At 43.4% G+C, this 12,688-nt stretch overlaps 1 long non-coding RNA gene across 1 annotated transcript; it reads right to left on the minus strand.

The window, feature by feature from the left end:
• Positions 1-668: 668 nt before the first annotated feature.
• On the minus strand, positions 669-8,736 carry LOC149333743 (uncharacterized). Its single transcript, XR_016284968.1, has 3 exons — positions 8,475-8,736; positions 7,318-7,391; positions 669-802 (listed from the first exon to the last, which is right to left on the minus strand). It is a non-coding gene; the product is annotated as an uncharacterized LOC149333743 (long non-coding RNA).
• Between the last annotated feature and the right edge of the window lie 3,952 nt (positions 8,737-12,688).

Consider the following 12,688-nt stretch of genomic DNA (forward strand, 5'->3'; position numbering starts at 1 on the left):
CTCTCCTCCCATTGGCTATAGCCGGCGCGACGCTCCTCCGAACTCACCCAGCCTTCCTGCCGTTGGCTGCAGATTGCACGACGCCCTTCTGAACTTACTCAAGCTAACTTGAATAACTCGGTTAAGCTCGGGTAACTTGGGGCACAAGACAAGTTGACAAGGTATGCATTGAAATAACTGTATTGCATACCTTGCTGTAACAATAAGCCCACTCAATAAGAAACAGCAGTGGTGGCATAAACAAGAAAACACAACATTGGCTTTCAAAATTGCAATTAAGGGCAAATATAGGGTTCAAAGCAGCTATGTTCTGAGCAGGCTGCGCTTGATAAGACTCAAGTATCGTAGATCAAGACGCGGCCTTCGCAGATTACTAGAGCCGAGGGCAACTTCTAGGAACACGCCCTATTGGAAAAAAAGGCAATGATGTAAATATTGGAAACCAACACTGGAAACCTTGGTGGATTATGGTAATGGAAAATATGTTGGAATGCCTGGCCACGTTGGAATGACTGGGCATGTTGGAATGACTGGGCATGTTGTAATGACTGGGCATGTTGGAATGACTGGGCATGTTGGAATGACTGGGAGATGTTGGGGCAGGGGCCATGGGGCAATGTTATGTCTGATGCAATGAGACAGCAAATTTCAAAATAGATGAAGCTCCTACAGCCAGTTTTATTTTGTGTTCATGCTCCTCTTGCTCTTCTTTACCCACTTGTCAATGCAGCTGGGCCCCATGAAACAGCCTTGTTGATGTACCACCAGTGCATGAGGGCTTGGGAAAACTGGGCGATGCACTCTGCAGAAAAGATTGAAATCAAAGAATTAGGATCCACAAGTTTTTATTCTTGCCAGTATTAGAGTGCTAAAAAAGTAAACTCCGTATTGTGGCCACAGGAATAAAGTGAGCCTAAATCAATAACCACTGAAGCTATTCGCACTCAAAAAGAAAAATAATTTGAGGTTCTTATTCAATATATCATATGCTCGTCATTAAGTACCATCATCAGCAGCATAACTAGCACCACTGCAAGACAAAGGCCTCTCCTATATCCCTAAACATAAGCCTGACGTGTGCCATAATGAGCAAAATAAAAAAGCCATCGTTTTTTGTCCTCTGAAGGCTTTTAGTGGGGTATTAATAAGAGGGACAATATAAAGGTAACATCAGAAGGGTGACTGCAGTAGCACAGCTGAGATGTCGCAGACGATACACTAAGAAAAGAGGCATACAATCCATTGATACATCAGTTGCAAAAAATAAAAACAGCAGCAAACAAAAGGTAAAACAAACCAGTGTCAATGCTCCAAGCGATATCACCTATTTCCATAATTTTGAGGGACCACATGCAATGAAAATGTGGTGAGGTAGCCAATTTATTCTTCAATGGGAACAGGAAAAATTTCTTGATTTAGTTGTGATGGCATCCTGGTCTGAAGCGGGGCAGCAACATTTAACATTAAGTTGTGGAAAAGTATTGTAGAGTATACGGAACACACCTAAACGAGCGATTTCCCCTTTTATGCAGTGATGTCTGGTGGTCAAATGAGATGACTGATTACACATATGCTGTACCAAGTGTCGCTGTTGGATTAAAGGGAGTTGGTGGCGTAGCATCAAACAGTTTGGTGCAAAATTGAAAGAGCTAGGGAATACTTCAGTTTGGAATCAATAAAATTTTTATGCATAAACTGCGCAGCACGGCAAGAGCACACAGATCATGACATCTCCTGATAAACCCGAGTGCCCTTGTGGTGCCAGCAGCATGTATCGTGACATGCTCCAAGTATGTGGGGCTGCATCTGGTTAAGGTTTCTCCATACCATTAACCCTAGAGGTGGGAAAGGAGGTCAATACGTTGTGACAAAACAATGCAGACAAGACAAGGACAACGAAGGAATAAATATGATGGCATGAGTGCTGACTATCGCCAATGCGTATTGGAAACCACGTCAAAATATATGCACTGTGGCCTAAAAAAACAACGAACAAAGGGCACCTTGTGTCAACCACATTGCATGAGTGTAAAACAAAACAAAAACTGACAAAGAAGCATTTAAGAGCATGAACTCTTCCTTAGGAAGCGATAAAGAAGGTGTGCTAACACAGTGATTGCGGTTTTTTTTTAAATTTCAGCGGCCTCGATTATCTCACGCACAAACTTTTCTGTGTCTGTCAGGCAAAATGCAGAACATGAATTCCGGTTCACAGCGTTTAGGATCTGGCAAACAATTGCAATTGCGACAGTGAATCATCAAAGTTCTCCCGCAAGCTTTGTTCACATCGTCGTGGTGGTCTTTTAAACCTCTCAGTGACACACTTGCCTGTTTTCCCAATGTAAACATAGCCGCATTTCAAGGCGTTCGAACACACTATGTCTTCTGTGCAATGCACGAAGAGACTCTGATGGATAATCTCGGTTGACTACAGGTACTGAAACTTCATAGGGTTAGAGAAACAATATCAACGCCAACTCGACTGTCTATTTAACCGGTGCGATCAATTGTGGATGTAGGGAACAGGTACGTACAAACTTCCTTTTGGGAGTTACAGTCTCGACGGGGGCACAAAAGGAATGTTTCAACTTCTGCTTAAAGCAATCGGCTAAAGACACTGACAAATGTTCTGAATATCCAGTAAAGGACAAACGACATATGAGCTGGGCAAAACTGGATGCCATGGCAATCAAACAGGATTTCAATAAGGAATGCCACTGCTCCATTTCGGTTAATGAATTCTTCAACACATTATTGATCCTGATTGAGGGATGGCGTAATATAAATCCTTGATGTCAACACAGCACCCCATGAAACTGGTGCGAGAGTTATTGTGTAGAAACTGCGTTACTTTCTCTGCAGATCTTACACGAGAGGAGTCATCAATGCTCAGCAACTTAATTTTATGTCGCAAAGAGAAGGCGATTTGTTTCTGACAGGTTCCATTCTCTTAAACTACAACCCTCAAGGAGCAGTCACCTTTATGGGTCTTTGCGGTAAAGAAGATAGCTGGACAATTTTTCTTACTGAAGTTGATGGCATTAGCCTGATGGTTAAACTCTAGATTGTTAATGTTTCTTGGCACTGGACTTTGCTTTTAACGAATCAGATAGTAAGTGGCACTCAAATTCAGAATACGCTGCATCTGTGGCCTTGGACTGAAAGGCGCCTTTCGATACGACCACAAAACCACCGTTTATCAGCAGTTGAAAGCAAGAGGGCCCACCCTCTTAAATACGACACAGTTCGGCCTGTGGGCAAGTTCCTAAAGAGGGTTCAAACCGTGACACTGCATCAAAACATCCCGAAACACACCTGTCACACTCAGGTCTGGGCGTGGAAAAGGCAACTCGTCAAACCATGGCAAGCATCTCCACAATAGTTCTCTTCGGAGGAACGGAAAATTTTGGTCCATAAGCACTTCAAGGACCAGACGAGGCAGCGACTCAAAGCTGAAGGTGTGCACCTTGTTGTCAAACTCTTGTGCCTGAAAACAAGCCAGGGAGTGGCTGGTTGACGGTGTCACGCACCGTTGACCAGGTGAAAGCCATCTGGAATGCCACTTTCCAGCCACTTTGCGCTCACTAGCCCGGAGCAGAGAAACCAAGGCACGAGTGTCTGAAAACAAGGTGCACAATGTCGACACTGAGTTGCTGCCTCGTCTGCTGCTTGAAGCATATACAGGCCAAAATTTGCCATTGTTCCTTCGAAGAGGACTATTCTGGAGCTGTTTGCCATACTTTGACGTCTTGCCTTCCTGTGCCTGGACCTGAGCGTGACAGGTGTGTTTCAGGGGGCGTTGGTTGATAGGGTGTCGTGGTTTGAACCATGCCAGGAACTTGCCCGCAGGCTGAACTGTAACGGGTTTAAGACGGTGGGCCCTATCGCATTCAACTGCTGATAAAGAAGGTGGTTTTGTGGTCATGTCTAAAGGCGTCTTTCTGTCCAAGGCAACGGAGGCAGTTAATTCTGAGTTCAAGTGTCACACAGCAGCTGATTTGTTAATAGCAATGTCCAGAGCCAAGAAACTATGTAATAATCTAAAGTTGAACCATCTGGCTAATGTATCAACTTAAGCAAGAAACTAGCAGAGGTGGCAATGAGAGGTCAAAAGACCACCGTTACTATGTGAACAAAGCTAGCAGGCGGAATCTGATGTTTCACTGTCGCGACTGCGATCGTTTGCCACATCCTGATTGCTGTGGGGCGTAATTTCTTGTGCTACATTGTGCTAGACAGACACAGAAAAGTTTGTGCATGAGATGATCGAGGCCACTGAAATTGTAGAAAAAACGCAATCAATGTGCTAACACACCTTCTTTATCGCTCCCTAAGAAAGAGTTCATGCTCTTAAATGCTTCATATTCAACTTTCGTTTTGTTTTTGACAGATCCAAAGTGAATGTTACAAGGCGCCCTTTCTTCATTCTTTTTTTAGGCCACAATGTATATATTTTGATGTGCTTTCCAATAAACCTTCTTGAAAGTCAGCACTCGCAGCGTCGCATTCCTTCCTCATCTTTCTTTTCTTTGCGCTGTTTTGACACGATGAATTACAAACAAGCCCATTCATCCATCTTGCAAAAGTCAATACAGTCAGAGTAGCTGAGATAGTTGGGGCATCCTTCTGAATAATGCAGTCATAAAGACAAGGTTGGGACATAAAGACAAAGACTGTTATTGAATGGCTAATATTAATGTACTTTAGTAATGTGCTTGGTTTGGTTTATGGGGGTTTAACATCCCAAAGTGACTCAGGATGAGGGGCGCCTTATGATTTTGCATATTGATATGCTGGGCTTCATAAGACAAGAAGTACAATAGTTTTTTAAGGCCAGCCGTAGAACAGGAAGCAATGAATGTACACTAATATCAAAGAATGAAGGCTCAAGTATGAGAGTGTAGCTAAAAGGTTATAATGACAAACATGAAAAGCTTTGTAGAAATTCAAGTCGATGACACTTGCCTAAAATAAAGAATCTAAATTTGGGTGAAAATCTGTTGTGAATTCAAAAAGTTGGATTGCACATGAGTAAAGAGAATGGGAGCCGTGATGACTGCTATAGAAATATTGGTTTGAATTTTTGTGGCAAGTAATATGCGGACTCATTTTGTGCTCTAACAGTTCATGCAAAATGCACATCAATAAAATAGGAAAACAGTTTGGGGATCAGAACGGTTTCCAGCCTTAATTATTGACAGGTCAGCTTCAGGTTGTCAGGGATAGAACCAAGAGGTTTGGATTGGCTAACAATTATTGGTAAAATCTGTCTTCAGATATCCTCAGTAGTTTAAAGTATGTCAGAAGGCTTCTCACAGAGCCCTCAGGTACTCGAAAGCTTGTGCTTATAAATGACTTTCGAGACATGATGAGAAGCAATGGTTAATGCAGTGAAATGGGTAACAAATAACTGATTTTTCTCAAGAAAGTGCCCATGGAATATGCTGTCACACAAATTCCCAAGGATCCTTCAATTAAGCCCAAAATGACAGTTTATGGGTAGCCACTTTGTTATAACCATCACATACAAAAAAAGAGACACCAGAAGCCCTCCTTATTCACTGAAAACAAGGGAGAATTATGAGACATCATTCCGGCACACAAAATCACACGGATGAAGAGAGTAGACTCCATGGACACCATATTTCAACTGAGGTTTATTCCACAACACAGGCTTTTTATGTGCAAAGGGGTACTAGTGATCCCTGGGGCTCAAAAGTATTTCCGCCACCAGATAACAATTATTCAGGATGGCAAAAACCAAAACACAAAAAAACATAGGGGTAAAGGTATCTTGCCACTCACATTCAACCCATCGGCACGCCTATGCATCACCTACCTGGCTGACCCAACAAACATATTTGCCTCCAGATAATCTATTTCTTTTTCTGGAGCGCTGCAGAAGGGCTGCTGACGTAATTCTCTTTTTCAGCAGAGATACAAAAGGCTTAAAAAATTTCCCAGCCCTTTCAAGTGCTAAACTTGCACAAGGCATGTGTTTCTTTCAAAAACGCCTTGCATGCTCGCTTGTGCGAGCAAAGGCGAATGTGCTCAGCTAAATGACCTCTGCCACTTAATGAATCAGCTGTCCTGCAATGTTCAAGCAAGCGTTCATTGATGCAAGCCTCGTCTGTCTAATGTAATGTTTGCCACAGGCAAGGAAAATGCTGTACACCATGTCAACCTCATGTTTAACGAGGGGTTTGGTGTGCTTAGTTTTGTAGGCAGGCTTTTTCGTAACGTCATTTATCAGGTGGCACATGCATCCCAGCTTTCCCAAGCTGAAAATACGACATGTACATCGTGTTTGTCACTGGCCTTCTTGAGGCGGTGTGACACCTGATGGCAATAGGGCACAATGACAGGTCACTGTTGCGAATGTGCGTTGTCTTCCGGCTTGCACTGCCCAGCACACTTCATCTCTCGAACCTGGCTTTCTACCACTAAGGCTACAATTTCTCCTGTGAAAACTGCCTGCTCCAGTCTCCTTACTTGCGCATTGATGCTGTCACAGAGTCGTGACAGCGTCAATGCCGAAGTAAGGCGACTAGAGCAGGCAGGCAGAAAAAGAAATAGATTATCTCAATGCAAATGTGTGTTGGGTCAGCCAGGTAGGCAATGTTTAGTCATGCCAATGCATTCAACTTGAGTGACAAGCTAACCTTACGCCTATGTTTTTGTTTTTGCAACCTTGAATAATTGTTACCTGGTCGAGGAAACACTTTTCAGCCACAGGGGTCACTAGTACCACTTTGCATGTAAAAAGCTCATGTTGTGGAATTAACCTCAGTTGAAGTCTGGGGTCTATGGAGTCTACTCTCTTCGTTCATGTGTTTTTGTACACTGGAATGATGTCTCATAATTCTACCCAGAACCAATTAGCTCAGCTCTCCATGCTTAGCAAAAACAAGGCAGCAGTAATGAAACCAGTTCTCATGTGTGCACTTTTTCTTTTACATCTGTGACCTGCGATGAGTGGCATAAAAACACATATTTAAGTTAACACACATGCATCATAATGTTAATATTCGTAGTCAAATAGTATCACATAATGCAGCCAAAAACATGCAGACATTTCGCACTTCATGCATAGAATGCAACGGTTAAAACACGAGCAATATTGAATGTAAAACTTCAAATGGCCTGCAACCGGCCCATTCTGACAGCCAACTAATATTACTCATATAAACATGTAAACATATCAGGCCAGAGCTATCCAAACTGGTCCAAGCAGTAGCATTAAGGAAAAGAGCAATGAAAGTAAGAGAACATTTCATGGCAACCAAAAAAACAAAGCACAATGCAGTAACAACTTACAACACAGCTTTTGACTTCATCTGGTGGCCACAAAATCCATGCCATTGACTCGGACTGGAAGACAGATGTGCCTCCTGCGGATACCAACTTCCCATTATCACTATGACAGGAGTACAAAAACAAGCATGCGAACTCGGTCCAACAGTGAATATCACATGAATGTAAAAAGATCAGGAAAAATATACTTGCCCAAGTATACGCCTCAATACAAAGGAAAACTACCCTGTTTAAAATGCATCAGTTCCCCTAGCACTAGTAAAGGAATCTTGCTATGAGCAAAACAAATCTGCGTTCGAAAGCGTAGATAAACATCGTAATAACTGAGACAATTATTGCGTCACTTGTTTTCCTCAGAAACCCAATTTTCAAACAGCAGAGTGATCGAAATGCAAGATCCTATACTCTGGGTAGCCAGAAACGCTATCGGTATCATAAAAAAAAATATCTTCACATACTGATCTAAAAATTAGATCCTGACGGCCGGAAATTAACTTTCGTTGTAACTGCAAAATGAGACAGTGCTTTCTTTATAGTGGGGTTTGAATTCAGGTGCGGAAAATGGGCACTGATCGTATAGGAGGGTTCCGGATTAATTTAGACCACCTAGAATTTCTTAACGTGAGCTGACATCGCACAGCACAGGGGCATTCTTTTTTTCATTTCACCTAAATCGAAATGCGGCTACTGCCATCAGGATCGACCCCACGACCTAAGGTTCAACAGTCTAGGGCCAAGCAAAAACCGCGGCCAAAAAGGTGTTTCAATCCCCCTCAAAGTGCTAACGCTATCTTGAAAGACAATCATACATTTTACGCACAGCCAAAGTGCCGGTCCTTGAAACGTGCGCGGTGGTGTGAACAAGCATGGGCAGAAACGCATAGAACGAGGCATATACGAGGAGAAATCTGTGCTCAACAAGAAACAAAACGCGCAAACATGCGCATACCAAAATCATGCAAAGCTAGCACACGCACGGTCGCATCCCCTTTGCCAAAACAAGTACCGACAGCGGCAATTCTTGGCAGAGCAACTCACCGCGGCGACAACAAAAGCGCCTCAAAAACGCTTTTTATAGCATTGAACACGAATACTGCAGCAGTACGACAGGTCACCGTTCCAGCATTATATGTTTCGGATAATGCACGAGTACTGCTTACCTTTTCAGATGATTGCGTAGTCGTGCAGAACGCTGTTTGCCTTCGTGTCACGGGCACTACACCAACCAGTGAGAGTTCAGCACGAGTGCTACGTAGCCGGCACTCTCTACCACGTAGTCACACAGAAGAAAATATTCCAGGCCTTATTTGGAACATTTCCACCGCGACACTGCCCGCGCGTCTTTGTGCCTGGACACCCATCCTGGACTACACAAAGAAGCGCACAGACTGAAAAGTTAGAGAGACCAGAGAAATGACACTTTGCCTCGAATAGGCTACGTCGACAGCACTGCGCGATTGTGCACCCTTGTGCAAGAAGAAACACACGCAAACCACAACACAGTTCACGATGGCTCACAATCCAAGTAGCGAATTGTAGCAAGCGCCGAAGCGCGACGCACGCGACGCAGCACCCGAACCGCCATGAGGGTTATGCAGATGGATGGATGGATGGATGGATAGGAGCGCCCCCTTTGAAACGGGGTGGTGGCAATTGCCACCATGCTCAGCTTTTCTTTATTTTTTTTTTTTGTTTACTGTGTTGGCAATTCTCATTAAGATTCTCCATCAACTTTTCCTACGGTTTCCTACTATTCTAACCTTATGCCACATCTCTGCTTTTCAGCCACCAATCCTCCAATCGCTTTTTGCTGACTTCCACTGCAGATTTATTTACATGACCATTGTTATCTTTAAACCCTAGGGCCTCAGAAAGAGTGACTGTGCCTGCATCGACATCCGGATGGATACCATCACATTTGATTATGAGGTGTTCAATTGTTTCCACAGATCTACCACACACTGCACATGTGTCATCTTCTTCGTTAAATTTCTTTTTGTAGCTGCGCGTTCTAAGACAACCTGATCTAGCTTCAAAAAGTAGGGCACTGCCTCTTGAGTTATCATAGAAAAATTCTTTCCTGATCTGCTTTTTCCCGAATCGATATAGTTCTACACTATGTTTCTTTTCCATTGAATTCATCCAATTTTTAACTTCCGCGTTTTTAACCTGTCGTTTAATGCTCTTTCTTTCTCCGTCCTCATGACCGGCATACTTACTGGTTAGTTTTCTAGTTCTTTTCCGCCACTGTGAGTCAACGTTCTTTCTGTATAAATATTTAAATACCTTAGCTGCCCATCTGTTATCGTCCAATTTCCTCAGGCGTTCTTCATATAGTATTTTACTCTTAGCTTCCCGTGCCTCGAACGATGCCCAGCCCATATCCCCTTGTACTGCCTCGTTTGTGGTTTTGCCGTGGGCACCTAGTGCTAATCTTCCAACAGCTCTCTGATTTACGTCTAATCTCGACTGAACTTCTGCCCTTAAGCACAGAACCGCATTGCCGAAAGTAAGTCCCGGCACCATTATTCCTTTCCAAATACCTCTTAGTACTTCATATTTGTTGTACCCCCATAATGCCCTATGTTTCATTATCCCGGCGTCTCTTCGTCCTTTTGCCCTAAGAGCCTGTTCATGCTTTTCCGTGTATATCTGCCCTTCGTTTAGCCATATCCCAAGGTATTTGTATTCGGCCACTTTGGGTATTTCGTGGCCTTGTATTGTAAGCACCTGATCAGTTGTATCGTTAAAAATCATCACACCTGATTTAGTTGCGCTAAAACTGAATCCTAGAGCGTCTCCTTCGTCTCCACAGCAATTAACCAAAGTTTGTAAATCTTCCTGGCTATCTGCTAACAGTACAATATCGTCCGCATACATTAAACCCGGGAGTCGCTGCTCAACTACATTTCCGCCTAATCTGTACGATAGATTATAACCCAGATTACTTTCTTCTAGCCTTCTTTCCATATTTATCACGTAAAGCATGAACAACAGCGGTGATAGAGGGCAACCTTGCCTTAATCCTTTGTGCACCCCTACAGTTGTGGTACTTTTTTTCCCTTCCCATGTAATTTCAACTTCATTATCTCGGTAGATTTCCTGTAGAAAATCAATTACCTCATCACCAATACCTAAATCTTTCAATATGCTCCACAGGAGTTCCCTGTTCCCAGAAAAACAGCTACCGGCAGCCACCTGGCGGTGACAACCAGTTTCTGTTTCGGTTTCGTTGTGAAAAAGCTTGTATCCTACTTTTTGTTTTATTTTTGGTATTTTTATTGTGTATTCAGCCGTATCGGCATCCACAGAAATTGCAGCGGTTGCGAGCAATTACCACTGGTAGAAACGCGCGAATTAACGACCTGTTGCTTGCGCTGCGGTTGAAAAATGCATGAGTTCTCACGGCAGTATCGCTTGCTGCTTTGCTCATTCACGAAATTACATGCCGATTTCTGTTTGTATGGGGAAGTTTTTTTTTATATTGATGGGAGATCAGCAAGGCTAACAAAGTACCCAACGTAGCAGTCGTAGAGAGTAGGTTGTCGTAAAAACATGGTGACGCTGTTTGATCGGCAGCACGACGTGAGAGGCGGCAGCGTTGAAACGCGCGTCGAGAGAACAACCTCCATGGTATATGCTTTCTTGAGACTACAGTGAAGGTGTGCATTTTTTATAGTGGAGTTCTCTCATCCAACGTGAAAACCAAATCAATTCTTAGTATGAAATATGCTGTGTAATTTATATCCTCATATTGTGTTTATATATATATCTGCATTCCTATTTTGAAAAACAGTGTTGTACTGGTAATTGTGTACCAAGGTGCATGTATAAGAGTGCAGCCTTGTCGAAATATTCTGTGTATATATTTGTATTCGTAACCCTTCTACAAAGAAGCTGTGTGGCCAGCTATGTGGTTAACAATTTGTTAATTGAATTAGTAATGTCTTGAAATGCACGCTCAATAAAATTTTCTGAATGAAATTGAGTGTTCGGATACAGGCATGCAGGGCTCTGCAAACCTGCAATTTATTATTTTGTGAACAATGAAGTTAAACTTTTTCTCAAATATTTTGCTAATGATAATCTAAGCCCAAGTATATAAGTCGTTACTTTTTAAAAAAATTTTCTGAAACTGTCAAGTCAACAAATGCACGTGTAAAAAAGAGAAATTTGTCTTGCAGTTTTTATTCTAACAGCATAAAGTGCCAAGTGTACAGTCTTTGTCAAAAGTAACCAGGCTGTATGGTTTGCTTCTAGCTTGTATAGTGGAGCCCTTGTGTTATTCCTAAGGATTAAAACGTGTTGGAAGGTAATAAGACCCTCAGTCCTTACCTTTAGCTACCATTCCAGCTTTAGGGAAGCTGTGAGGGATCCACTGTACGAGCTAGAAGCAAACCATGCAGCCTGGTTACTTTTGACAAAGACTGTACGTTTGATGGATTTGACCCACTGAGATTGTTAGTGCATTGATGAGTTTCATTTTGTCAACCGTATAGGCACATGCATGCAGTATCTGCTGCCCAGCATCGGCCATTCAAATGCAGCCATGGTTTGTGCCATGCCAAACAAGTAGGTACAGTCGTGGGTAAAAAAGATTAGCACACATGACGGAACACCAGAGTGCCGGAATGACAACGCCTGGCACTGCGGGTGGCGGAGAGGCTGATAACGGGAGTGCCGGGCCGTTCCCATTCTACAGTATTAAGGGGGTCTGCCACGGACAGTAAAATTACTGCGGACTGCCACGGACAGCAAAATTGCAGACTAAAAGCAGCGCTATCATCTATTGTTCCCGCGAGTTCCTTTTGACAAACCATCGCGGACATAAAAAAACAGTAATAAAAAGAAGCCATCTTTGCTCATGATAACCGAGCCAAAATAAATTCCGCAAGCACAGTCACGTAGGGTCGGCACTTCAACGCTCGGGCGGTGCACGCTTGATAAAGCTTACTTCCTGCCGTCCCCCCCCCCCCCCCTAGGCTGCAAACATGGAAACGGCCCGTTAGGCAGTTCTGCGTACCGCAGCGCCGCGTGGTGAGATATACTAATTCTGATCGCCAGTGATCTGTGCTAATATTTTTTGCACGCGACTGCACACATCCATAGGCTCCCACCGTGGTTTCCACATAGTTCAGTGTTGCCTGCCAGGCCCACCGAGATAATCACGATGGATACCACCAAGCCCATCCCGTCCCATCGTGTCCACTGAAGTGTCCAGCGTGGTTTCCATTCAGCCCAATATTGTTTACTGAAAGTGCCAGTGCAGCCACCACAATTTCCACTCAATCCAGGGTGGCCCAAAGTCGCCATTAGTGCATCCAGCATCTCTCCCATTCGCGCCACCAGCACCCAACATGGAAACCAACACTTC

Source organism: Amblyomma mixtum, chromosome 8 (assembly GCF_055824585.1).
Source record: "Amblyomma mixtum isolate Tamu chromosome 8, ASM5582458v1, whole genome shotgun sequence".
Classification (NCBI taxonomy): Eukaryota; Metazoa; Arthropoda; class Arachnida; order Ixodida; family Ixodidae; genus Amblyomma; species Amblyomma mixtum.